The sequence below is a fragment of the Rhipicephalus sanguineus genome, chromosome 7 (genome assembly GCF_013339695.2).
Source record: "Rhipicephalus sanguineus isolate Rsan-2018 chromosome 7, BIME_Rsan_1.4, whole genome shotgun sequence".
NCBI classification, from domain to species: domain Eukaryota; kingdom Metazoa; phylum Arthropoda; class Arachnida; order Ixodida; family Ixodidae; genus Rhipicephalus; species Rhipicephalus sanguineus.
In genome coordinates, this window is record NC_051182.1 from 82091722 (window position 1) to 82118195 (window position 26474).

A 26474-nucleotide genomic window follows, 5' to 3' on the forward strand; every position below is an offset into this window, starting at 1 on the left:
TTGTTAGTTGCTGCATAAAAAATCTTCCCAGGTGTGATGTAAGTAGCAGTAATTTGTCCATTTATTTATCTGTAGTATTCGATAGAAGCGAAACGAGCTGCACGGGAGTGCTGCCTGTGCGTCCTCGTTGCCTCTCAGATTGGAAATTTTCACGCTGCAGGTAAAACGAAAGAACTTGCCGGAAAGAGGACAAACGCCTACGGACATGCCTGTGGGAAACGAGATGTTAGGTTGGCAGGAAGATAGCGTGACAATCACGCTGACGCCGCTGCAATGTTGAAATGTTGACTGACTGGCGGCGCTTCCGGGTGTTCCTTTGAAAACCGCCGCATATGCCGCACATGCGTTTGTGACGCCATGCTCATTCCTGTAGCCGTTTTTTAACGCTGCTATCGCGCGCTCCGCACTATCTTTCTGTCATGACCGCCGTAGTGCGAGCTCGGAGAAAACTCGTGTTCCCGAGAAGCTCGGGCCATCCTGAATAGCACCCCAGACTTTGATCTGTTCTTGTCTATGCGGGGAAGACTTGGTTTGACGTGAAAAGCGGGTCCAGCAACTGGTGTAGTCGGAGTAGCTTCGGTGAAATCTGTGAGGGTGAAAGCATCGTTGACTTCTATAATTTCTTCGATAAAGGCGACTGTCGTGCCGTTCCAGACGAGCTTGTACCCGGTGCTGAAATTAGTGAGCATCACCTCTGGTTTCCCTCCGCGAAGCTCGGCTATTCCTCGTGCGACGCAAATGTTGCGTCTGAAGAAACGGTAGCGGTCGCCTCGATGACGCCTTCCAAATGATTGGGCTGTTCTGTGCCGACGGAAACGGTGGCACTGGAGAGGCGGAGCTGTGACATGCTCGTCAAGCACATTCAAGACGCGGCTCCCTGGCGTCATGTGGGGCGGCAGCGCTTCTGCGGAGGTTGGTGTCATCGACTGATATTTGAGGTCGATTACGCATCGTGGTGGCTTGGGAAGTCCATCCGAAGTATTACATCCCTGGGGTAAAATTCTTGGATTACAAAGGTCACAGGATAAATCCGGTTTTTGATGGTGACTTGCTGCACAGACTCCAGCCGGCGTTTTGCCCTCCAGTGGTCCGAATTTCGGGGTCATGCCAAGCAGACAACTTTCTTCAACTTCGTGGCGAACGCTACATTGACGACGGAACAGCCGGCTTCAGTGTCCCCGAGAGCGGTAACGTTGTGGCCGTGGCATACCACGTCGAGGTCGCTAGTCCGCGGTTTCGGGTTGCGGTTAAGTCGCAGCGCCAGGTCACGGTTAGGTCGGCTTGTTCCGCCCTTCTACGCCGCATCGTAAAGTCGTTAGAGCTCTGTTTGGTTTGCGGCGTGTTCTGAAGCTTTGTCGCTGCGTCATCTTCGGCGGCGGAGGATCTTTGGTGTTTCGTCGTACAAGAACCGCGCTTCCATCGGTTGCTGCCCCGTAGTTTTACGGAGAGAAGCTCGCGGCTAGGGCCGCTCTACTGCGGTCATCGCTGCGGGACCCGGTAGCATCCTGGCGACGGCGAACGCGATCTGCGTCGAGGTGTCCATTCGGTGTCGACCTCGTGGTCGGTGATGTCGCATGGCAGCTCACCACTTTGTGGACGCGGTGCGTTGACGGCAAAGCAACGTCGATACGTCTGGCAGTACTGGCAGTGGCGGTAGGTGTGGCCGGTTTCCCCGCATTTGTAGCAGAGCGGGCGGTTAGTTGTCAGGGGCGTACCAAACATCGGTTTTCCTTGGCGCGTAGCGCTGGCCAACAGACAGATGGTATGGGGTGGATGGCGGCGGCAGTGTTTGGCGACAGTGGTGCGGCGGTGCAACGTCTTGATGTGGGCGGGGCGAGGAAGCGGTACACGCTGACAGCAGCATCCCTTGTGGCTCAGACGGTGCTGGTTGAGGTGCTCCCAGGAATTGCTGGATTACCTGGCCTACGAAGCCGGCAATCTGGTCCACTTCAGGCTGTGAGGATGGAAACAATTTACCCAGCTCCAGTGCGATAGCGTCGCGCAGGTTTGATAGCCGCGCGCAGGTCTTCGCTTTGCAGCGCCTGAAACTCCCCGTGAGTGGTCGCGGGAATGCGGCGGTCGTACTGCCTGGTGCGGATTTCTAGCGGCTTTTCGATGGTTGTGGCCTCTGAAACGAATTCCGACACCACCTTCCGCAGGTTGCGCTCAAGTCCGGACAAATGTTCTTGCTTCACTCCTCTCATGAGAAATCGAGCCTTTTTTTTCCTCGGATCTCAGCGTCGGCGTGGCGGGAAAACCGTGTCATCTCTTCCGTAAAGAAGGTAGCGCTTTCTTTCGGGAGCTGCACTGGTGCTTGCACGAAGGCGGCGATTCTTTCCTTTGGAACGAAACTGGTAAATGCTGTTAGGAAGCCCGTCTAGAAAATAGCCCGCGTTGTCATGGTGGCTTCCCTGTTTTCGGACCACGTTCTAGCGCTGTCTTTCAATGCGAAGTACACAAAGCTCAACTTGTCGTTGAGTTCTCAGTTGTTTAAAACCACAGTCACCTCGTACGACTTGAGCCACGTCTCTGAATCCTCACATGAAGCTCCCTGGAAAGTCGGCGGCTCCCTTGGCTGTTGCATAACGATCGTGGGCGGCGGCACAGTAGCTGTCATCGTTGCCGCAGTCGTGGTCGTGGCGTTGGTCTTCCGGGACATTTCTGGTAAACGTCCGTACTTTTGTGTTGGACCTTGTTGCCTGCGGCCAGCTTACTCATCGGGCTTGGCTCGATGTCTTCTTTGCGATTCGAGCTGGGTTCAAGGCTTGATGAGGGCGTCCGAAACACGAACGATGAGCACCTCCACCAGATGTCACGCGGTCGTGACGTTGATGAATGCCGCAGTCGGCGTGTACAAGACAAACCATTTATTCAGGCAAACCTGTGTCCAGAGAATGAAGGGTTCAACTACAAGCAATACAAGCTGTACACTGATGGCGGCGAACACAGCGTCGGCAGTCGGTAATCTGGTGTGTGGTAAGGCGTGTCGACATCTATAAACGCGGCATTATTATTATTATTATTATTATTATTATTATTATTATTATTATTATTATTATTATTATTATTATTATTATAATTATTATTATTATTTGCAAGTACTGGACGCCCTACTAGATCCCATACAGGAGTGTCCTTAAGCGCCATACAATTTTCGTTAACCAATATGATATAGCGAGGCGCTCAATTTTAATAACATCTAAAACAGAATGACAGTTTTTTGTGTGCAAGTTCTGTTTGACTGCCTAGTAAAAGCAACGTTCACCCGATACGGCATGAAGTTGTTGGTTTTAAAAATGTTTTTAATAATTATAATAAGTAATAAGTGCTCAATAATTAATCGGTGGTACCCGCACAATGAAATAAGTGTGCATATTATCAAGGCTGCACATTATATCTATATATTACATCAGCGCCATAACATGAAAGTCTGAAGCGAGCTGCTTCGGATGCTGCCCACGCATGCTCATATTGTGAGCATGCGCGGACAGCCGCCGGCCAGCGGTGGCGTAGCGAAGACGCCGCGTGCACCGGTATTCCTTTTAACAGAGGACCGCTGTTTACAGTGAACACGCAAAACTTTCGTGTAGATGTTACAGTGCAACAGACATGCACTTTTACGCTCACAATTTTTCATCTTGAGGAAAACGCAAGTTTAATGCCTGGTATCACACCAGAAAGAAAAGCAAACGTGTATAGAACAACCAAGCAGAGCTCCATCAGCCCCACTTTATTAGAGCGTACGAATAAACAACAATTCTGCCGCTTTTTTTACTGTGACCCATTTATACACTTCGACAAACATTTGGGTCATATTTCTGCACCACCGACGTAGAATTTACGCATGTGGTGGTAAATACTGTTACGCAGTCTTTGGGAAGAAAAGCTAAGGCACGTTTTCTCACCCAGGCAAGGCAACTTGAACGATCTGGAATAAATGTCGTCAATGTACGTTCAGTCTAACTACGAACAACAATATAATGGAGATGCGGCCGTTTAATTCGACTTCAAATGATTGACATTTTTTGCTGACATGCTAATGCTCTCACTTTGTGGGAATCCCTGAAGCCAACTCTTACATGATGGGTTGGTGATGCTGTGAATGATATACGGTGCATTTTGATGATACGTATTTTGATGATACATGTACTTTGATGATTTGATGAATGATACCGTGTATATTGAGTTATGTCCAACACCAACGAATTTCATGCAATAGTATGACGAGGTAGTAGCAGTGCGTTGAAGAAAGCGGATACGCGTAGCGTCTCTCTATAGAGAGCGAAAGAGCACTCGCTAGAAGCTGCGCGGAATATTTCAGCAAATAAATACGGTAGTCTAGTGGCGCACACGATGGATCAAATATGGACAGTACATGAAAACAATATACTAAAACGCGCAAGGGCAAGACGCAATACTAGCCCACACACATGCGCCCAGTAACATCACTACCATCCCAGGCAGCACAGCACATTGGTCCAATATTGTTTATACGTTGGCAAACGATGGCCCAATGATGGCCCATACAAACCACTATAAAACCAATGTTGGCAAGCCAGTCTACAAGGATGCCAATAATGGTCCATCTTTGCCAGCCAACATACAATATTGGTCGTGCTATTCTTTGAGGTTGGCAACAACGGCCCATGGTTCCCGATGTAAATACGATATTGGCAGAACCAGGCCGTATGGATGGCAATATTGGACCAGCTTATCCGTTGGTAAAACAATATTGGTTAAGTAATGGCAGTAGATTGGATATATTGTCCAGTCAATCTGTCTGGTTAAACAATATTGGACGGCCAATGCTACGCGCCGGACAATATTGTCCAGACTTACACGTTGTTGCTCCAATGTCTTAAACACTGGCAAGCATATGCATGATTAATCGGCAAGAATGTTTTTTTCCCCTTTTACCATCACTGAGGGAAGGTTAGCCCGAATCGAGCCACCACCTGCATGCACGCTATTATGAAAATCACTTTGTCCGGCATCCAGCGCACCTCAAAGAAGATTTCTGGTTACTTATCACCATAGGCGTGCGCAGGGTTCCCCATTAAGGGGGGGGGGGGGCAAAGGTTCGTCGCAGCGTCCCCCACCCTACTAAGAGGTTCGTCCGAATTAACCGGGTTGCGGACAGGTATGGCCGAATTAACGAGAGTGTGATGCCGTTAAATAAACATCTTGCAGGGACCAGAGAACGCGTCCTAATTATCCGACTTTCCGAATTAATAAGTGTGGAATTAACGAGCTTTTACTGTATAAAGATGGCAAAAACAGTCCATCGTTGTCAGCCAACAAACAAAACTGCAAATTCCAATCTATAAGAAAGGGAACAATGGCGCACACAGGGTCTTGATTTTTAGGTTGGCATTTAGTGTGGCACAAAATATATGCAAAACAGTTGGACAAAATTCATTTTACAGATGTTGAGCAATGTAAAATAAGTACCAAGTTCTCAACTGAGTTTTGCTCGCTGTTGGAAATACATCTATGTGAAACACAAAACAAAATCTCACTTTGCAATGCTTGTTGAAAGTTAACGTTAATTGTGTGATACAGCCAGCGTATACATCGCAACTGTATAAAAACAACCAAAAAACCCTACTTTTACATTGATTGAAGCTGTACATAGCGTTGACGAGTTAATGGAGTAGAATAGAAGTCATCTGCTTCGCAATGGGCCTCTGCGCTGGTGCGCCTTCTGCGCACCGCACACGCACCGAAATTATTCTCACGGCTTTATTAGCGGCAAACAATCAAAACATTTCATGTGACTTCAACCACGCTGTGTATTTTCGTGTTTGCTACACGACTGGTTGGATTACAGGATTATAACTTCTTTGTGTGCGCGCTACAGCGACGTGCTGTCCAAGACTACGGTATCGCCCGCGGAATCTTTAAATGATCGATGAGTTATGTTTGCACTTTCAACGCTTCACACAACCAGACGTGTTCACTTTGAATAAATGCTCTCGGTGATCGGGAGGCCGGAGAAGCAGCGCGGCGCCATGTTTTGCTGCGGAATTTCACGTCCTCTCCTGGCGGCAGTGGGGCAGCGCGGTGGTCGCTGGTCATAAAACACTTGTCACTTGACGGCTGCTCCGCCCACACGGTTCGCTTTCAATGCCTGTGAAAACGAGGGGGGGGGGGGTTGAGGGAGATGGCGGGAGACGACGGCACCTCGAAAGATGCGTACGCGTTTCGGCCCCTTCTGGCCGGCGGCTATTCTTCGTCAGTCAGTGGCGGTTACTTTCCCTCGTTCGGGCTCCCAGCATCGGCGGGCGCGCGCCCCTCAGTATTCAGTCGAGAGTCATCGGGAAAAAACGGAGTCCGATACCGAGACAGGATGCCACGATTCTACGGATACCGAGATTCGACGGCGATGCCACAGTGAGAAGGCAGCTGCCCTGTTCTTCATCGGGCCTGACTGTTTTGACTTTTGAAGAGCGATCCGCAGATGAGCGCCGATGTGTTCTGACAACTCGCAAACTTTCCGCCGGATTTTTGTGTTCGTATCGCGTTCAGTAAATCGTTTTTCTCCTTCGTCGCATGTTACTTTCCGTGTTGTTCGTAAGTGAAATGTGTGCTGCGTTTATTATTGTCTACATTACCGCGTAAGTTTTTTAAAATTTGCTAGTTTGTGAATACCGATGTGGGGGGCTTTATTGTGCGCTTCGAAGTAGTTTGGTTAAGTTCTCGCCCTCAGCGATGTTGTCAGCATTTGCGTGTGCTATTTTGTTCTTTTCTCGCGTTGTAGTGCGTCAGCTTAACACCCTTTTTTCATTTGCCCTTCGCCGCTGGATTCGCGCAAAGAAATGATGGATTTGTAACACACAAATTTTTATTAGTTGTGAAGTTGTCGCAGACTTTCAAGCTCTTGCCGCAGCCACCTTTTAAATAATAAATAGGCGATGAACTTTCTGGTAGTTCAAGGTGGTTATGGATCTCGGCTGTATCGAATGTCTGTTCACGTGTACATGTTCATTTATTTCATTTTGTATCACGCTTCCTTTTGAACCTTCGGTGAACTGACAAATCAAATAAGCGCTAACACCTAGGGAGGCTGTGTGTGTTTGTGAGTGGTCCCGTTTCCCCGATTTCTAATATAAAGACGTTATTGAAGGTAATTAGTGTAGGTTCTGTGCAGCTGTTATCTGCCAGCAAGCGGTCAGCAGAACAAAGCGCGAAATGCGAAATTATTTTCAAAACTTGCAGTATCTTTGCCATATGTATACATGCAGAATAAACTTGTGTGTACTCTCAGCTTTTGTACGCTGATTATCCCTGCTGCTTGCCTAAAAGCAAAAGCGTGGGCAACATGCATTTATTTACGTGCACAAAAATCTACCTCACGTTAAACTACACATTCAGTGGAAACTGTTTTCATTTCCAGCGTTAAACGCTGGAAATGAAAGAACGATGGTGCAGCCAACGATAAAGGCTGGCAAAAAATATTGGAGCTGCCAATATATATACAATGTTGGCGATACGTACGACGAACAATGTTGGCTACAGCCATCCTTGCCATTAGTGGCGATATGTTGGACGGACAATGTTGGCTACAGCCATCCTTGCCATTATTGGAAAATCATTGGCATCCAATATTGGACCAATGCACATTTAGGTGTAGCAAACCCCCAAAAGCCAACGCAGGACCAATATTTCTACAAATGTTTACCAACATTGTTCCGAGATTGGTCCAATGCCGGCGTGCTGCCTGGGATAACGCGACCTTTTACGACCCTTCCCAACCACAATGTGCTATGTAACTACAATATATGCAACTGAAATATAAATTTATAATGAAAACTGCGCTTCACCTCGTCAACGTGCTGAATAAAGATAAATGCGTTTTCTTTATGCGAAAGCGCACACCATTTCTCTTTAGGCTTCTGCTTCCCGAACATTCAGAATGACGCCACGACCGTTTCGCATTTGTACACATTTACTACATGTATGTTCTTCTGAACGACGGTCTTCCCTCGGCAACGTATAGTGAACTAAAGCAAAGGCCTCACAATGAGTTGCTGCCGTTTTCAAATTTTGTTTTATTGCGAGAATATTTTCGCGGGGCCTATTGCCGGGCAATAAGTTTTTACTCGCACATTGCTATTACGTACTCGATCGAAATGTTGCTTTCCTCAATCACCAAGCTATTTTGGGAATACTACTATGTGAAAAAGCGTATGCCATTTTTGAAATAGCAACTTCCTTGACATACACGTAACACAGCTAAGTCGTTTGAAAAACAATACGTGAAGCGTGCTCACCTGTCTCACTCTGTACAACGAAGCATGGCCGCTTTGCATAAACAATAGTAAAGTAACCAGTTGTATTTTTTGCTGGTTTCATTTGTTTATCTGCAATAGATCATGAATATGAACAGTATGCTTACTTGCAGGCCTATTTGCGATACGCTGACAGAAAGACCACGAGAGTGCGTCAGGTTATGGTTCGACGAACATAAAATTTCACCAATATCAATCCGACATTTTCAGAGCGATAGTGCGCTAGAGCTGACTCCTAATGCACCAGCGCGAAACGCATTGTCGAGCGAACTGAAGGGTCGAAATTGGGCATGTGCAAAGACAACCGCCGTGACATCGACTTTTTTATCACTAGGCAGTGGTGTCGTCAATATGAAATGCCGAAGCACAACTTTGCTGCTCCCAACAAATGGTGAAAAACGACGACTGTCAGTCCATTGCATTAAATGTTGTCTCACTTTCTTCGTACTCCTCTCTTCCAATAACGTTCGTGAACATGCACCATGCTTAAAACTTCCAGCTATATAACACGGCATACGACACGTAAGGCTTTCTTCCACACACTTGGAGGTTAGCAATAACAACATATAGTGTGACCTTCCCTTGGATTCAGCCGCTCTCGTGCACACAAACACGTGGAAACACCTTTTTTGTTTAAGTGGCGATCACCTTAGGGGCCCGGGCTGTCGTATGCTGTCATCTCAAGTAGGTTGGCGTAATGGTGGCAAAATCACGTATAGCACAGCCATTTGTAGCATATTGAGCGCGAGCTCGCGCCAAGGAGAAGTCTACTTCCTCTTCTTTTTCGACCGCCTTGATGATGATATCATGTGCGGAGCACTTTTGGGGCCCAGGCTGTCATATGCTGTCGTGTGCAGTCGTCGCTTCGCGTAACGCAGGCAAAACCACGTTTAAAATAAAATAAAAAGATGAAGCAAGCGCGAAAGGACATATAAAAATAAAAAAAAATTCAGCAGATCCAACGTACCGTGGGAGTCGATGTTATGCGAAGCATGCGGCGTGAAGGGAAGGTGACTGCGGCGTAATTTTTTTTACTGCGCGAAACGTTGCAAAATGACGGTAAAGGTTTGTATAAATTTTATATGCACACATATATGTTGAAGAGCCGCATATGTGTTACACAACCAGTTGCTTACAGTAGGGTAACGCTGCCAACGGCAACATTGGTATTACCAACACAAGAAGCGGTAAGCTATGTAGTGCTCATACTTGTCTCTTATGACGGAGCACGCACGTTTCACGAACCCGTTTGCATATGTGCAATAAGTTCTTGACAGTTCTTGAATAAGATCATCGTCACCGTGATCAGTGAGCACCAGGAGCTGGTCATGACTTGTTATCGCATCCGGTCGTGATCGCGGTGACGAGGGGTCCATGTGTAGTGCAGTATGATGTATAGTACAGCTGTTGGAAATCGTGGATGCCTCGGTCATTTCGTCGACAAATTGTCTGTGGATAGAGCCGGCGATATGTCGGAACCTGAAGTCACCCTTCGCGTTGGTGAGGTATAGGCCGTCGAGGCTCGTAGGCCGGATAGTGCTACGTAGACCAACATCCGTGGATGGCGCTTGTCGTATTCGTAAACTACGTGGGCGTATGTGACCTACGTAGCCTAGTCTACAAAGCGGCTGTCAATCAATCCGGCATCGTACTCGGTCAGCATGAGGTCATCGCCCAGCCTTGTAAGAAATGAAGAGCACGCTGCGTCGTTCTGGCGGACTAAGTGCACTTTACGGTGCGATGATGTGAATATCATAAGTGACTTTCGTTATATATGCCTCCGGGGTCGAGCAATGCTTCGATATAGCTTACTGATCAAAGGAACACAAACGTCATGTTTATTACACTGCTATAAAAGTGAAGCCACACTGGAACCACACACATTAATCTGATATCACGCCCTTATCGTAGGAGCACACATCGTAGGTGTATCATGTAGTGTTTATTGCTTTCTTGTAAAACTAGATAGCAAGCACCACAGCCAGAATTGACGTTGGACTGACATTACGCCTGCATAGGCTGTTTTTACGAACCAGTTTATAGACCTGGCGTGACTCTTGGGTAGAATACCTGATTGCCACGCAGAATACTTAGGTTCGATTCCTGCTGTGATATTGATTTTCATTATTTCCATTTGTCGGGTCAACGCTGCCGATGTCGGGTGTTTTTAACGCTCTCGCATTTAAGTTAGCAATGTCTGTTCTCGCATTTCCTGCGTAGATATAAACTGTCAAACACCTCTGGCACATGCCCGTACACAGCGGCCCGTGGTAAACAGGTATGTGCCACACGTGTCTGGAGGAAAGGGTTTGACGACGTACGCGACAGGATTTTCACGTTATTGATGTCATGACCCGACAGTCATTTTCGTGAAATCCTCTTACCCTCCCATGCCAATTTTGGTCTACACCAAGTTAAGTAGGCGATCATGAGAGCCCTCAGATGTAGGCGGCTAGATAGATAGATACGTATATAGAAACGCTCAAAGTGCCAAAGGTTCGCTAAGAAATGCTTCGCATTTAATAAATAAAATATTTAGAAATAAATAGAGAGAAGACAGAAAAAAACTTGGAAAGAGAAAAAGAGGAGGAAAGAAGAAGAAAACAAAAGAGAAACAAAGAAGTTTGCCGAGCTCCGCACTTCCTTCAGGCCTGGCACCAATAATAGGAGGCTGCCTTCATTTTTTCTTAATAGGAAAACTGACTGAGCTCGGAAAAGAATCTTTCACCATGCCCGATTTCGAATATTTGGTTCATACTCGTCGAGTGAGTTACCGCGGCCTTTTTATAATTGTTTCAATATAAGGCCATACAAAAGAAATTCAAAAATATCTTTGTCGAGTGAGCAGTAAGCGAGCTTCGTTTCCAGCGTACACGGCATGTTCTGCTGCCTGCAATAGCATCCATAAGCGATGCGGAACTTAAGCCGCTCTCCTGTTCCCCTCCCCCACCTCTCCCACGATATGATTACTGCTATAGGGATACTGATAATTGGTATGATAACCCGTTTCCTACGTCGAGAGCGCATCTGGCAGCGGCTCTGGAAAATAGATTCACTTTACTCGTGGCTACTTTTGTGGGAAAGAAATAAACGTTCGGCAACATGTTATGATTTATAACAGTTGAACGAGAAACCCTGCTGTGGCTTTGTCTTGCACAAAGTTATACCGTCGGGGACCAGATTTCCTGCTAGACAAAGCGAGGCGCAGTGTGAGAGACGCGCGTTCGATTTTCTTGACGTTCTTTGTTGATTAGAATTTCCCCCCTCGCCAACCGTGATTTTGTCTGCACCTCACTTAAGCCTTGCACAGCCTCCGCGATCGGCGCAGCTTTGCCTAAGCGACGAGGTCACGTGATCGCGTAATCAACAACGCCCCTATGACTTCACAAAGTCTACGTTCTGTGACGTCGTCATGACGTCATGTGGGGACGTCCATGACCTCGTGTGTAATTTAGGTTATGCGGGTTTTTGGAACACTTCTGCCTGCCGTGTTTCGATCAAGGGGCCGCCCAGCGAAGTAGTCACGGCTTTTCCCTTAAAAGCAATTTTTATGCCTCCTCCCAGAAACGATAATGGTCCAAACGAAGTGGTCGGACTGTTGCAGTAGAGGACCGAAAACTACAGCATGAGAGGCACCGCGCACATACTCGGCAGAGTTCTGGCGGCGCCAGTACAGTTTATACGGCTGTCGTGCGGAAATACCCAGCGTGAGTCGCGACGACTGCTTCCTAACCATTGCTGAATTCTGTCAAGAACTTTAAAATTATTAGCGTGTAGTCTTTACAACAACTTGCAAGGCAGATCCCAAAACGTATGCATCCTTCTCAGGTCGAATACTATATCAACGGTCGTGAAAACACAAATTTAGCTAGCACATTGCATACTTATGCACTCTGAAACCGCGTCATAAGGTGTGCCAGCATCCTCCAATATACGCCGTGCGGTGGGTGCTTGCGTCTGTACAGGGTACCCACAAAATAATTCGCAGAGCCAGACCGGCGGTGGCCGATCTTCGGCGGACATGCCTGCAGAAGAAAAAAGCCATGGTCTGCGCCTTTGCAGCATTTACAGCAAGCAACCCTCGCTCCCTGGTGTATCTGGATATCAACTTTGGTAATGCTTGTTGGGGGGAGGGTGTGATTGGTTTTGAACCATTGGAACCAAACACAGCGCTCGTGTGTGTGCACCTTTCCGTCCCTGTATTCTTTCACCGTTTCGTTACAATGTCCAACGTCAAATTACATCGGTCGCAAAACTTGAAGAAAATTGGTCGAGAACCTATTGCCGCAGACATCAACACCTGCCGTGCGATTGAAGCGCGACTAGGTGAGGATGAGACAAATAACAAAAACCAGAAACTTGATAGAATTTTTTAGATCACTCTTGAATATATAGCCCAAAGTAAACGGGAAATTTACTCTATGGTTTAACTAAGACTTGGCTAAACAGTTGATTGCCTCATCTTTTTGGTCGAGCGCCATAAATGGGGGGCGTACGAAGGCACTCTACTATGTTGGCTTGCGTTTAGTTCGCCGCATTGTCGGGTCAATGAGGCATGGCTCACTTTCGCGCGGTGCTTTCTTGCGTATGTTGCATAGGGTACTTATTTTTTATGTGTTTTTTTACGGGCGTGACACTTCAAGGAAGCATAACCAGCTCACAGAAGGTGTATATAACAACAGAAGCTCACAGAAGGTGTATATAACAACTTCTGTGACTGTGGACTGCGTTCGCTGGGGCACGGCCAGCGTACCCTTGCCATTCTTGATTGTGAATGCGGCACGCTTAGCGACGAAACGGTGTACTGTATGGTTACCAAAGCAATACTTTTAAGGCTGCTGTCTCGCTCCAGTGGTGCTCATCGATTTGGCAAGGTGAGTTTTCGAACTATTGTGCTATTGTGCTCGTGAGCCGTTGTATGATAATTGCTTCATCCGCAAAGTGTTGTGGTGTACATTGCAAGCGATACTATTTGGCAAATGAAACAAGTTCGCTTCCCCAATCTTTCTTGTTTATCTTCCTTTTCTCTGGCACACGCAATTGGCGAGCCATAAAGACGCAATAAAATTGCTAGTAATCAAAAGCATGTGAAAGGTCACCAATCAAGAAAATTAACTTTACACTGTGTAGGGCAAATGTGCGACGTCGCTATCGCTTCCGGTTGTGACGTCATATTTTATTATTTTTTTATTGTTTGCTTGCTGTTAGTTGTCCCCGCAATACGTAGATGGCGACCGTGGCAACGAGCCGGCAACTACTTGACACGTGTGCTTCTATGGATGTTTCGCGACCACTTTACATATACCTTGAAACGTATCTAAACAAGCATTTTCTTGCGTTAAAAACATACAATTTGTGCCTGTTAGCGCTGCGACAACACCTCTGGGATGATCTGGGCCTGTAGACTATGGCGTGCTCGCGCTCTATGTAGCGCAATCTCTAAATGCACGCGTAATCTTTGTGGCATGAATTTAATTTACTGCTAATTATGAGCTCTTAGGTAATGAGAACTTATTATTTATTGAACTTCTATGAACTATTAATTATTCTTAATTTTACGGGAGCAATCTGATCACGCAGTCTCGAAGTGACGTTAAGTAGTGTCTGTTACTGTTCGCGATTTTTATTATTTTAATTAATGTTAATACGTTTATTTACTTAGTAATACACATTACCCCGTTTTAAAGAAAAGGTGTCGTGTGATGTCCGTATTGTGGACTTGTTAATTACAAAAAAAATATTTCATTAGTCTAGGGACTCTTCAATTATTCACAGTTACTCTTCATTCACTTTTACACGTTTCATTGAGCGGTGGAAATTTATTATGCTATTTCTGATTTTCGCTACCGCATGTGTTTCGACGGCGGGTGTCGGGATGGTCACATTTCGTGACTAAAATGCCAGTAAGCCACTTTCAAAGACGCCGATACCAAATAACACGCATGACCGTGCGCGTATGTTCGACCGCGTGCACAAGTGCACAGAGAGCATTAGGGACCGCATTCGCACAGCGCCCGTGTGAAACGCAAACAGGCACCCAACTATACTATTTTGGAACAAGCACCGGGGAGCGAGGCGAGCTAGGGATTTTAGTGCAAATGCTGACTGTTCTTTATGAAAGCATTGCATAGCTTGAAATTATCACTGTGTATGTGAATAAGCAGACACAAGGGCAAGCTTCTTATTTATGTACTCAATGATTTGCGATTAAATATACATGGTTCTGTGACGGCTGTAAGGAAAGTAAGTTCAAGTAAATTGAGCAAAACACAAATGGCTCACCGTAAGTAAACATAGCAAACGTCGGGGTTCCAGCACTTCGCAGGCCAGCCGTATACAAGGCAACTAAAGTCCTGCAATGAAGACACATTCCCCTGGTTCACGTCCTATCGAGCAAAGTATACGATGATCCTTGAAAAGCACTGTGATTTAAGACTCGCCACTTCGTAAAAGCCATGTTCTCAGAGGAACACTTCGGTTGATGTACGTTTCAATGCGTTAACGAAAGTACTATCGTGAGCCTTATGAGTGGGGACATAGGATCTAGTGGCGAATAGCGTGGCGAACGACATTCGGATGGCGCTGTGAAAAATAGCGGGGAAAGGGTGACGCTTTTAGTCGAATGCTAGTCACTCCCACGACGGGTTTGTTTTTAGACACGCGGAAAGTTTCACGCAGATAACTGCTTGATATTGAAGCGCCAGTTGTAGCGCTCAAGCACATAAAATAGTGTTATTTTACGGAATATGTGTCCCTGCAGTATATGCGCTTCACATGTGACGCAGATTCATTTTTTTCTACATCACGTTCCTCTGCACATATGTAGTACACGTAGCAGTACACGACTGTAATCAGCGTTCCGTTCAGTCATGAAGGAGTTCATGAGCACATTGTCGATTTTAGAACTGTACGGTCTGTACTGGAGCTGTAACTAGACATAAGATAAGCATTCATCAAACCACACTCAGGATGCTACATACTTGCTTATCTTTAGAAATGACTGAAATCCATGTAAAAATTGTGCATATATGCCTCGAAATGAAGCAAAATCACACTCACGGCAGAAACGTCATATCCACATTAGTAAGACAATAAGATCAAGACTGATACCACAGATACGGCACCATAATAATACTAATTAAAATATAAATGTCTTTGAAGGGGTCTATATATAACAGCTGCACCGTACCGGTACTTACCTACGGAGCAGAAACCTGTTAACTTACAAACAGGGTTCAACTTAAAGTGATGACGGTGCAGCGAGCTATGGAAAGTAATATGATAGGTGTAACCTTAAGAGACAGGAAGAGAGCAGAGTGGGTCAGGGAAAAAATGGGGGTTAAGGATATCATAGTTGAAATCAAGAAGAAGAAATGGATATGGGCCGGGCACGTAGCACGTCGGCAGGACAACCGGTGGTGATTAAGGGTAACTGACTGGATTCCAAGAGATGACAAACGCATGAGGGGGAGACGGAAAATTAGGTGGGTAGATGACAGTAAGAAATTTTTAGGTATAACGTGGCAGCAGAAAGTACAGCAGCGGGTTGATTGGCGGAACATGGGAGAGGCCTTTGCCCTGCAGTGGGCGTAGACAGGCTGATGATTTTGACGATGATGATGAAACCACCACTTTGAATCAGAAGTTCTGAATGACCATACAGCTGACCTCACGTATTGACGACAGGCAGCCGTTTAAATTCTGTGTTTTCATGAACTTTGCTTCAACCTCGTGACCATCGTGTAAGCTCCACATGCCTCACGTGTTTGCAAAATGTAGCTGGCATTTTTACATTATTATTATTATTATTATTATTATTATTATTATTATTATTATTATTATTATTATTATTATTATTATTATTATTATTATTAATATTTTTTATTAATATTAGTGCGCATCACATATGTTGCATATTCAGAAGTGCTTCAGATTTAGTCTGCTTGACTTCTGCCAGTTAACGTTACCCTGGTTGACAAACCTGCTGTACTCCCTGAAATTTCACATTCTAATACATGTTAAAATGTGTAAACACTCACCGCTTATCCCACTCTTCACTTCCCTTTGTAGACGTGAAATATTAAGGAGTCATTCGTGGCCAGACATTCAGCCGGTTAAATTTTTTGTAAGACAGAGCAGAAAAAAATATTGTTAGATTAGCGTATTAAAGTCATCGAGTCAATACTTCTTTTTTTTGCCAAACACGTTGTCATAAACGAAAATGAAGCCACAAATTATATTAATAAAGGTTGCGTGCAATCGAGCCTCCCCCGGCGTTCTTTCGAGCTCCTCTTCTGAGTGATGGTAGCCCGACATTTCTGCGAGGGACGACGTATAGCAGCTGTCTCGACTTGACATTGGTGTCATGTTCCCTAAGTTCAAAAGTGCGGTGGTTCACAGACATTGAAACCCATGGTAGCGATCACATTCCGACCTATGCGAGAATTGATGGCCTAGGGGCTTCGCCCTCGTTGGTCTCTCGAAACATTGACTGGGCGCTTTATGAAGACCAAGTGGAGGACGCATGCAAGAATGACTGCTCGCGCAGATTAGAAGAAGTAATTGCGGACGCAATGCAAGATTGTACGCGCAGCTTCACGCATTCACGGAAGCGTACCGAAGCTGTCATCGAATTAGAAAGGCTTCGTGCGTTACGTAGACGTGCTGAAAGAAGGTACAGGCGTACCAAATCAATTCTTGATCTTAGAGTAGCAAGGCGTATGCAAAAAAAGATACAGCACAGAAAGACAAGCTACAGGATCAAAGATGGAAAAGCTTTTGCGAGTCATTAGACCCACGCAAGCCACTGTCTCGTGTATGGAGAACGCTACAGGGTCTTCGCTCATGCGCCCAGCAACGTCATCCTTTCAAGGCCCTTGCACTCTGTCAAAACCGCCGTGAGATCGAAGTTGCAGAGGATTTTTGTACGAACATCACCGGTGGTACAGTCCTATTCACCGACATGCTTTTATGCGATATCCCAGGTCCACGGGATGTAAGTATGGATGCTCCATTCTCTATGGAAGAGCTAGAAGCTGCCATGACAATCTGTAGGCGTTCCTCTTCACCAGGGCCCGATGGAATAACGTATAGTGCTCTGCGTCACTTAGGTCAAGCAGCAAGACGACAACTGTTAAACTTATTTAATCGGTCATGGGAAGATGGCGTCGTACCTCAGGAATGGAAACGCAGCCGTCTGGTGCCACTGCTCAAAGCATGAAAATCACCTCTGGTGCTGACATCTTACCGGCCTATAGCTCTCGCCAGTTGTGTTGGGAAACTCATGGAGCGCATGATTCTCACGCGCCTGGAATGGTTCCTTGAACGGCACGACGTTCACCCCGACTCCATGGCGGGATTTCGACGAGGCCGTTCATCGACTGACAACGTCATCGATCTGGTGTCATCAGTAGAGCAGCATAAATGCAGGGAACGAATAGCAGTTGCGCTCTTTCTTGGTGTGAAAGATGCTTATGACAACGTTTCCCATCAAACTATATTAGACACGCTTCTGTTAACTGAACTTGGAGGGCGAATATTTCGTTGGATCCGAAGTTACCTGACACAAAGGTCCTTTTTGTAGATACTGAAGATGGCCCGACCTCCGACCACTACACGTGCCGTGGCGTCCCACAATGCGGTGGTTTAAGCCCGGTGCTATTCAACCTTGCTCTGCTTGGCCTGGCGGAGGCGCTGCCGGAAACAGTCAGTGTTTCGCTATACGCTGATGACATCTGCGTCTGGGAATCAGCAGTGACACGCCTGCAGGTTCGTGCAAGGCTACACAGGTCAGCGTCACAAGCATCTGACTACATTCGCACGCAAGGCTTAACAATCTCAACAGAGAAATGTGCGCTGGTGGCCTTCACGCGAAAAGCGATGACCAGTTACCCAATATGCATTAATGGCCAGTCTATCTCCTACAAGCGAAGTCATCGTTTTTTGGGTGTCATTGTTGACCGAGACCTCTCCTGGAGCCCTCACGTCTCGTACTTGAAAGCGAAACTCGTATCTATTGTCCACGTCCTGAAATTCATCGCCGGAAAAAGATGGGGTCCATCACTGAGTTCCATGCTACAGCTATACCAAGCACTTTTTATTGGACTACTGCGTATAGCTCTCCTCTGCTTTCTAAAACTTGCGTGTCGAATATGCGAGTACTTCAGAGCGTGCAAGCACAGGCACTACGTGTTTGCCTCGGTCTACCACGAAGCACCTCAACTGCCGGAACAGTTATATTGGCTCGGGACCATCCGGATACGACGTATGTCACAACCGACGCGCTGAGAGCGCATGTTCGACATATCTCACGGATGGTGTCGAACCATCTGCCGTACCTGCCAGAACAACGACCACAGGCGTCGTTCTCCAACGTCGTCAGCTCTCACCGCACTTTGCTATCATCGGGTTTCACACCCTCGGCGCGTTCGCCATCCGCCTTGTGGTGCTTACGTCAACCCGAAGTGCGCCTTTCCGTCCCAGGAATTAGAAACAAGACCTTTCTACCTTGGCCTTGAAACAAGCAGCTCTGGACTGTTTGCATACTTTTTATGCTGACAGAATTCACGTATTCACGGATGGCTCTACCACCCAGGCCAGCTCCACCGGCGCCACCGTCATCCCATCACGACACATCAACCTCGCTTACAAACTTTGTCACGTGAGCACATCGACTGGTTCGGAGCATGTTGCCCTGCGAGGTGCCGTCGATTATATCAAGCAACAACCGGCTGAGCGATGGGCAGTATTCTGCGACTCAAAGGCGGCTCTACAATGTCTTTCGTCGGCACTTCGTCGCGGATCGTACGAACAACTTCTGTGGGAGATAGGAGAGATGCTGCACTATGTGACTGAAAGAGGACACAACGTTGTGTTTCAGTGGATACCAAGTCATTGCGGTATCTCCGGCAACGACCTCGCCGATGAAGCTGCCAGAAAAGCACATGTAGAGACGAACCTTGTTTCTATACCGTTATCTAGGATTGATGCGGCTCGATACCTAAATAAGCTGGCGCAGAACATGACACTGCAAAAGTGGCAAACATCACAGTTCACACACCATCGACTGTATTCTCTCGACCCATCTCTACGACTGCGGCTACTACCTGGTCTTTCCCGGGAAGAAGATACAGTGTTGTGCCGTCTGCGTCTGGGTGTAGCGTTCACCAACGCCTACTCATTTAAGATAGAGATGGCCGACAACGCCGAGTGCAACGACTGTGCCGTTGAGGAAACGATTGAGCACCTTCTGTGTTACTGCCCGACATACGCAACCGAGAGGCTTCACCTCAGCACTGCACTAAATCAAATGGACGGAAGCGCTTTCACTGTCGCGAAAATATTGGGACCATGGGGCTGCCCATCACAGTTCCGAAAGGCAACGAAAGCGCTGTTGCGTTTTCTTAAGGACACCGGACTGATTCGCCGTTTGTGATATCAAACGCAGAACTCTTACGCCGGCTGAAAGAGTGACTTTTCTCTCCTCCTCTCTATCTTTCCTTCCCCCTCCCCCTCCCCCAGTGCAGGGTAGCCTACCGGGCTCAGCCCTGGTTAACCTCCCCGCCTTTCTTTTATTCTTATTCTCTCTCTCTCTCTCTCTCTGGTTTACGGGTATGTGATACAAGAGACTGAGAGAAAGGGTTTCATGACGTACGCGACAGGTATTTTGCGTTATTCGTGTCATGGCCACTGAATCGTGTTCGTCATACACTGATCCCCTGCTACGCCAACTTTGGTATATTACAAGTTATGCAGTCGACCAGGAGAGCGCCCAGACGTAGGCGGCTATATAGATAGATAGATATATAGATAGATAAAAACAGCCAAAGTTCCTGAGGTTCGCTAAGAAATGCTTCCCATTTAAAAGATGGCTGATAGCTCTTTCATAGGAATCGGTATAACACGAAAGTGAAACGTGTCGCCACAGAAGTAGTTCATTGTCTGAAGTGCATTGATATATGGAACTTTGTACAATGTCTATTGTTGTTTGGCAGATACAACACCGCTTGAGGTGGAAGTACCCACGTTGACGCCTAGCGGCACATCTCCGTCCCGACAACTAACGTCCGTGATCACGATTTAACGCGTGCGGTAGCTGACGTTGTTAACATGTACCTGGGCACCGCATATGGTGAATTCAGCGCAAAGATCACATCAACACGCGGATAATAAACAATGAGACTCGATATACACACAGTCAAAGCGTTTTACACGATTTCCCTCTAGGCTGGCCTTGGGTTTCGAAAATATAAGTCTTTTTTTTTCTCGCTCTCTCTAGGCTGGTCGTTAATTCTCACAGGGTAAGCAAGGAAGGTGGTGCGACAACCAGGTGAGCTTCGGAGAGCGGTTCTTTTAGGGGCGAAGCTCCTTAGGCTGGTACCCCGCCGTCGCCATTGAAGATCCCTTCTCTGAGCATCGCTTTGGGTTGCAGTGGCCGGTGATTTAAGAGGAAGTGTTTAGGCCTTGAGCGGGTTGTTTTTAGCACACCAGAAATTCGAGGTTAACAGAAATAAGCTCTGTGCACAACTGGTCATAATGACCGTCTTCACTTTCACCATCTTTATCGTGGATTGTGAAATGACAACCATCATTCTAGCGCACTATGGGCGCTTTGACGCTCTCCCCACTTGGCGCCGTCGAAGCTCCCCGCGGTATCACCGCTAGCACCACTCTCAACCTGTCTCCATCTCTCTGTGCTGCGTGCGCCGCACTCAATCGCTCAGTCGTTCCCGCCACCGAGCGCAGCAGACGCTCTCTCCACCCGCTCCCCACCCTACCGCCTTCATGAAAGCCAGCAGCGAGATTAGGCGCACAGTCGTTTGCGTCCTATTTCTAAGGAAAATCGCTCATCGGTTGTATTCATACACGAAACAACTGCTATTATTTGCTCGCTCTTTAATAAGGATGGGTGATATGAGCGAGGCTTGGGCTAAAGCGAATACCTCGCGTTGCGTTAACTATTCACCTATTGAAAACGCGCCGTATGGGACAGTCGTAACAGCGGCGCGTCGCCGAAGCTACTCGCAGAGGTAACGCAATGCTTCCCTTTACCGCGTCCAGATCGAGATACCGGCGTCCAGACGGCTACACCAACCAACGAACCAAGGGAACTGGGAGAGGAAAGTGTGAGAAATTAAAGGCGCGTTTGCGTGTTCTCCCTTCATGTGTTGCGTGGTAGCGCAGCGGGTTAAACGCCCTCCAGCCGTCGTCCCAGACCGAGAGGTCGTGGGGTCAACTCCTATCAACAGAACTTTTTCTTCCAGTTTATTTTTTTTTGCCATATGATGGTGTTCATTTTGCTGACGTAGTTCCGTGACAGAAATACGTCATGAACGTGTTGGTGAACCTCGGCATCAAACACTTTCCTGTTAAAATAGAGGTGCGTCCCTGATTGACTTGCATGGTCACAAAAGGCACCAGGAAGTCTTTCCTAGTAAAAACACGGTCGTATGGCGAGATGCTTGCAACGGCGTCGCAGAGACCGGTGCAGTAGACCTACAAAGCCGTTGACGAGTTTGAAGGCGCCTTGATGTCGTCTTTCACATGTACCTTGCTTGTAGCCGAGAGACTGTCTATCGGCGTCAAACGTTCCGGATCTTCTCAGACACATACATGGTCACGTGGGCTTTCTTGCACAAGTTTACGATGTCATCGATGTAACTCGTGGAAGACTCACCATTCTACTGAGCTTGTTCGCGTAAGCACTGTTCGGCTTGCAGCATACGAACGGCAGAGCGGCCAAAAACACCAAAGATAGCGGCCTTGAAATCAGACCATGCAGAGAAATTGGATGCGTGGTTGTTGTACTACAGGCTGGCCACATCTGCGAGGTAGAAAACCAGGTTGCTCAGTTTACGTGCCTCTTCCTGTATATTGGGTACGCTTGCATGCTCGTAAATCGCGGCGGTGAAGACAGGAGCGTCGCGGATGCGAGGTACACCAGGACATGCTGTCTGTACAGGAGGGGTTTGCTGCGCGGCGTCTTGAGACATGGTAGATGGTATGGTACGGGATAGAAGCGCCAGGGGACCGAAATTGTTTTAAGAGCATGCTTTTCCAGGGATATGTTCTCGTATACATGCACGCCGCATACAAAATCGGCAAACGTAGGGCCAGGGGTAGAGGTATGCTCGAGCTTATCCGTGATAACCACTATGAAAGCAAGCTTCGACGATAACCACTGAGGGCTCTTTAACCAAACGAGGCGTGCTTGAGGCCGCACGGAGACTCACTTACCCCGCCGCCTCTTCAATGTCCCTGTCAAACACATAACACTTGCTCATTTCAATGAGATCACCAGTCACTTCTATCTGGCAAGACGGCTATTCCACCTCTCGCAGCCTGCCTTGCGCAGGGCACGGGCGGTGACTCTTAGACATTTACCAGTCTATGTGTACCCTAACATTGTCACTCTTCATGCTATATCCCCTGAAATGTATCCCAGTGCTGACTGCCCTACCCGTGAACTAACAGCAAGAATGAACCATGTATTGTTGAGTGCGAAGCCAACGGTTTCTCCGGCAGCTAGGACAGATGGGCTGCAGTCTCGCGCAGCCCCGAACTCAGCGACCAAACCCTGGCCGTTGAGTGCACGTGATATGAATGTCAAGGTCGGCTTGGTGGTCCCTACTAGCCGGGTGGCGCGGGGTCTCCCCTGCTTCTTCTCTGGGCCAAAATAAACTTTATTCGCTAAGTCACTCACATCATTTTGGTCCATAAATGATTAGAATGAAAGAGACTAGAAAATTATTTCGCCGTATATATCGCCTTGATATAATAGTATTTTTTTTCTCCTGCATGCATATATTCCGCTGCTGTAGGGTGGCAAGTGTTTTGTTTGAGAAAATATTTGATTTACGATGAGTTTTTGATATTATTGCTGAGGTACGCATAGTGAGCCTCTGTTGATGCTTCAAATGGCATCAGGCATATATGTTCGATGCACATTAAATAGCTCTAAGCTTTTGGACTGCATGAGTTCGATTCGAACGGGATTCAAAGTTAAAACATTTTAGAAAATTACTTTTCTTATTATTGGTACTCATCGTCTCTAATCAGCATTTTATTCTCCGACATGCATATATGCCGCTACCTGTAATGTGACACGTGTTTTGTATAGAAAATCATTGTTCATAGAATGAGTTTCTGACAATATTGCTAAGGCACTTACACTGCGTTTCTGTTGATACTTCAAATGATGTCGAGGCATTAAGAGACCAGTCGAATTTTTTCTTGATTTCCAACACCTTGTGTTGTTATTTTGTGGTGGCCAGTTCGTGCTGAAGTGAGATGACAAGAGCTTGGTTTCCCTCTATCATCTGTAAATTATTATGCCTAATAAATTTATGTCAAAGCAAATCAGGCGAAGAAGAATAATGAAGTGCCATATATGCAATATGACATTGCTCACTAGAAAGAGTTGCTAATATGATACAGATCGTTTGGTGGTGTTCTAGCTACAGTATTGCTCATGACTATTCCTATCGAGCAGTTAAATGCACGTGAGTATTTGAATGAGCGCACCACGCAAAGAGCAAACATAAAATTTTTAGCGAGCGGAGTAATTGCCCAGCTTAGCAATCGAAGCTCTTTGGCCGACCTATTTGAAAGTCATAGTTCCCTCAGATATACTAGAGCGTGTTCCTAGGCATGCTGTTTGTCCTGGCGCCTAACGGAAAAATAATAGACATGGGACATGGTTCATGGAACGAAGCATAGTCTTATGATTCCAAGAAGGGCTGAACTGGAGTGAACTAAATCTCCTTAAACCCAAATCGATCCCGAACTTTTTTTTGACAGAGTTGCAGCATTTTGCTCTCTATGGCATACTAATTACGTTCATGATACAAAAGTACGGCGTCTCGTTTACTGCGAGTCGTGCGTTGAAGAGAGTGAGGAACCGGCATACTTTTGAATTTTTTGTACATCTCTATGAGCTTATGATATCGTTAAGCATGCTATGTTTTTTGTTAGTGAAGGGGCAGTCTTACAACCACTGTCGAGGCTTCTTGATTTCCTCTGAAGGCTTGCTCACGAGTGCTTGGGATTGATAATTGGCGCGTCGAGTCGAGCACTTATAGAATACCGATGGCTGCGCTCGTCCTGCTTTCGTTGTAATATGAGTGCTACTTTTTTTGATGGTAACATCGCGCAGTGAAGAGTAGCAATTCCCTATCGAAAATTCTCATATGATACATATGCGTCCTATCCAATAACCTTCTATGAACACATAAGAATCATATGTGTTCTCGTATGATCACACTAGATTATTGGATATGTGTCATCCGTGCCATATGAATTCTTTCGATAGAGAAGGAAACCACAACTTCATTTCACTCCGTTGTGCTCAGTTTTACTGAAACTAGATTATTGAGGAGAGATTGAGGTATATAACACATGGGCTACACAGTTTCTGGATGTTATTGAACCGCACAGATACGCAATCGTTCCCGTAAAACAAACAAAAATGTACATGTCCTCCCGTCCAGCAAATGGGGGTAAGCGAAGCCTGTCGTGGATCCAGATAACTCATGCCTGTATTCTAGAACGTCTCCTCTATCAATGCTTCAGCTCCACTTGACAAAGTCGATGGGAGCGCCGTCTCTAGGCAGAGAAAGTCACTGCATATCAGCAATAATATGGAGCTATTCTTGAGAACCACGGCTTCATTTTTAGCCGAGTAGCGGCGCTGTGCCTGACTTGGTCAAGTGAAGAAAAAAATTCGAGTTCAGGCTTTTTTAGGGGGGGGTTACTACTGTTCCTTATACTTGTGATTGCCTTACTCACTACGTTAGCGTTGCTTTTGTTATAGTATTGTTTTTCTGGGAGGGTAAACGTTTATTTATTACCGTAACGTGCGATGAAGTTACGTTGGGAAAGTGCTTCTGCTTGACCAGCCGTCACGGCTGGTCTGCACGTCGTACGACGTGCGCTATCGCGGGCAAGATTTGCGCTGCCGTTGATGAAACGCTGCCGAGACGCAGCGGCGAAACGCACGACGCGCGGTTGTGAGATCTCAACTCGGAGACTGAGCTGAGACGCGAAGGACGACGAGGAACCTTTATTGAAGCAGGTGATACCAGATAGCCCTTATCCCCGCCGGTCTGGTTGACATCCCTGGTTCAGGACGTCATTAGTCGAAGAAGCCACCCGCCCCCACTGGACCAGAGTTCGCCTGTTCCTCTTGTCCCTGAGCTTTTGAGCAGGATCGCCTCCCAGTCCTGTTTGATGGGGTCGGGTATAGGGGTTTTTTGGGGGTTGAGTAGGCAGGCCCAGACATATGATAAGTGCCGGTCACTGTACCACAGTACTTGCACTGCCCACTTATTTTTCAGTCGTAATGTTTTATTACCGTTGGACATATAGCAGGGTGTTTGTCTGTAGGCGCCGCCGGACGCGCTCCTTCCTTTTCCAGAGTGCCTTCGCTCGTGCGGGATACAAACGGCGTTTTTCGATGTAGTAATGTCTAATTTCACGGAACCCTGTGAAACGTGTGGGACATTCAGGTCTATCAGGGCAACGGGGAGTCTCCCGGGAAGTAAGCGCGCGGACCACTACACCTTCAGCCTCGTTACCCGGAGACCCTGACGGCCTGGAGTCCATATCATTCCTTTTGGGGCGAGATGGCCGTCCCTGAAGCTGAATTTTAATGCTCTCTTCTATTGGCCAATGGAGAGATTTCCCCTGTCAGATAGCTCTCGTAGGTTCCTCGAGAGTCTGTAACTATTTGTTGTGATTTAGGATGGGATACCGCCAGTGCGATGGCTACCTCCTCCACCTGATTTTGAGTTTGTGGCTTTGAAAGTGACGCCATCCACCTGCGTTCCTTATTGTACGACCGCCGCCGTGTAGTCCCCCCTGGGTGACGGTCCAGTCACGTTGACGTAATAGACCCCATTACGGAAGCCATGCCGTTTTTCGAGCGCCTCAGCGAGCGCTGGTTTTCTACCCACGTGCACGTCCCTAGTCATATTGCGGAGAAGCGGGGGATACCCAGATATTTGTTCTTCAAAGCTCGTTAATACGCGTCCATGTGTTCAGTTTCGCATTCGTGTCTGATCGATAGGCGGTCCAGTAGGCGCCCTCCCGGGGCGCTCTGCGTGAGACGCGTGGACTGATTTGTCAGATGTGCTTCGTTTAGCTCATATATGGAGTTGAAGATTCCAAGTACAGAGAGTTTCTGAT

General features: G+C 46.9%; 1 protein-coding gene and 1 long non-coding RNA gene across 3 annotated transcripts in view; both read right to left on the bottom strand.

The window, feature by feature from the left end:
• The window catches only part of LOC119399564 (uncharacterized), a 111297-nt gene that overhangs the window by 19799 nt on the left and 65024 nt on the right, over positions 1-26474 (bottom strand). The window lies entirely within an intron of this gene.
• Positions 3747-26474, bottom strand: part of LOC119399563 (uncharacterized) — a 32385-nt gene continuing 9657 nt past the window's right edge. The window contains exons 3-7 of one of the 2 annotated variants that reach the window (XR_005184891.2): positions 23461-23608; positions 16331-16353; positions 14574-14644; positions 8274-8363; positions 3747-3928 (exon numbers count right to left, since the gene is read on the bottom strand). This is a non-coding gene — a long non-coding RNA (uncharacterized LOC119399563). The remainder of the gene's footprint in view (positions 3929-8273; positions 8364-14573; positions 14645-16330; positions 16354-23460; positions 23609-26474) is intronic. The other variant, XR_007416885.1, reaches the window with a different exon arrangement.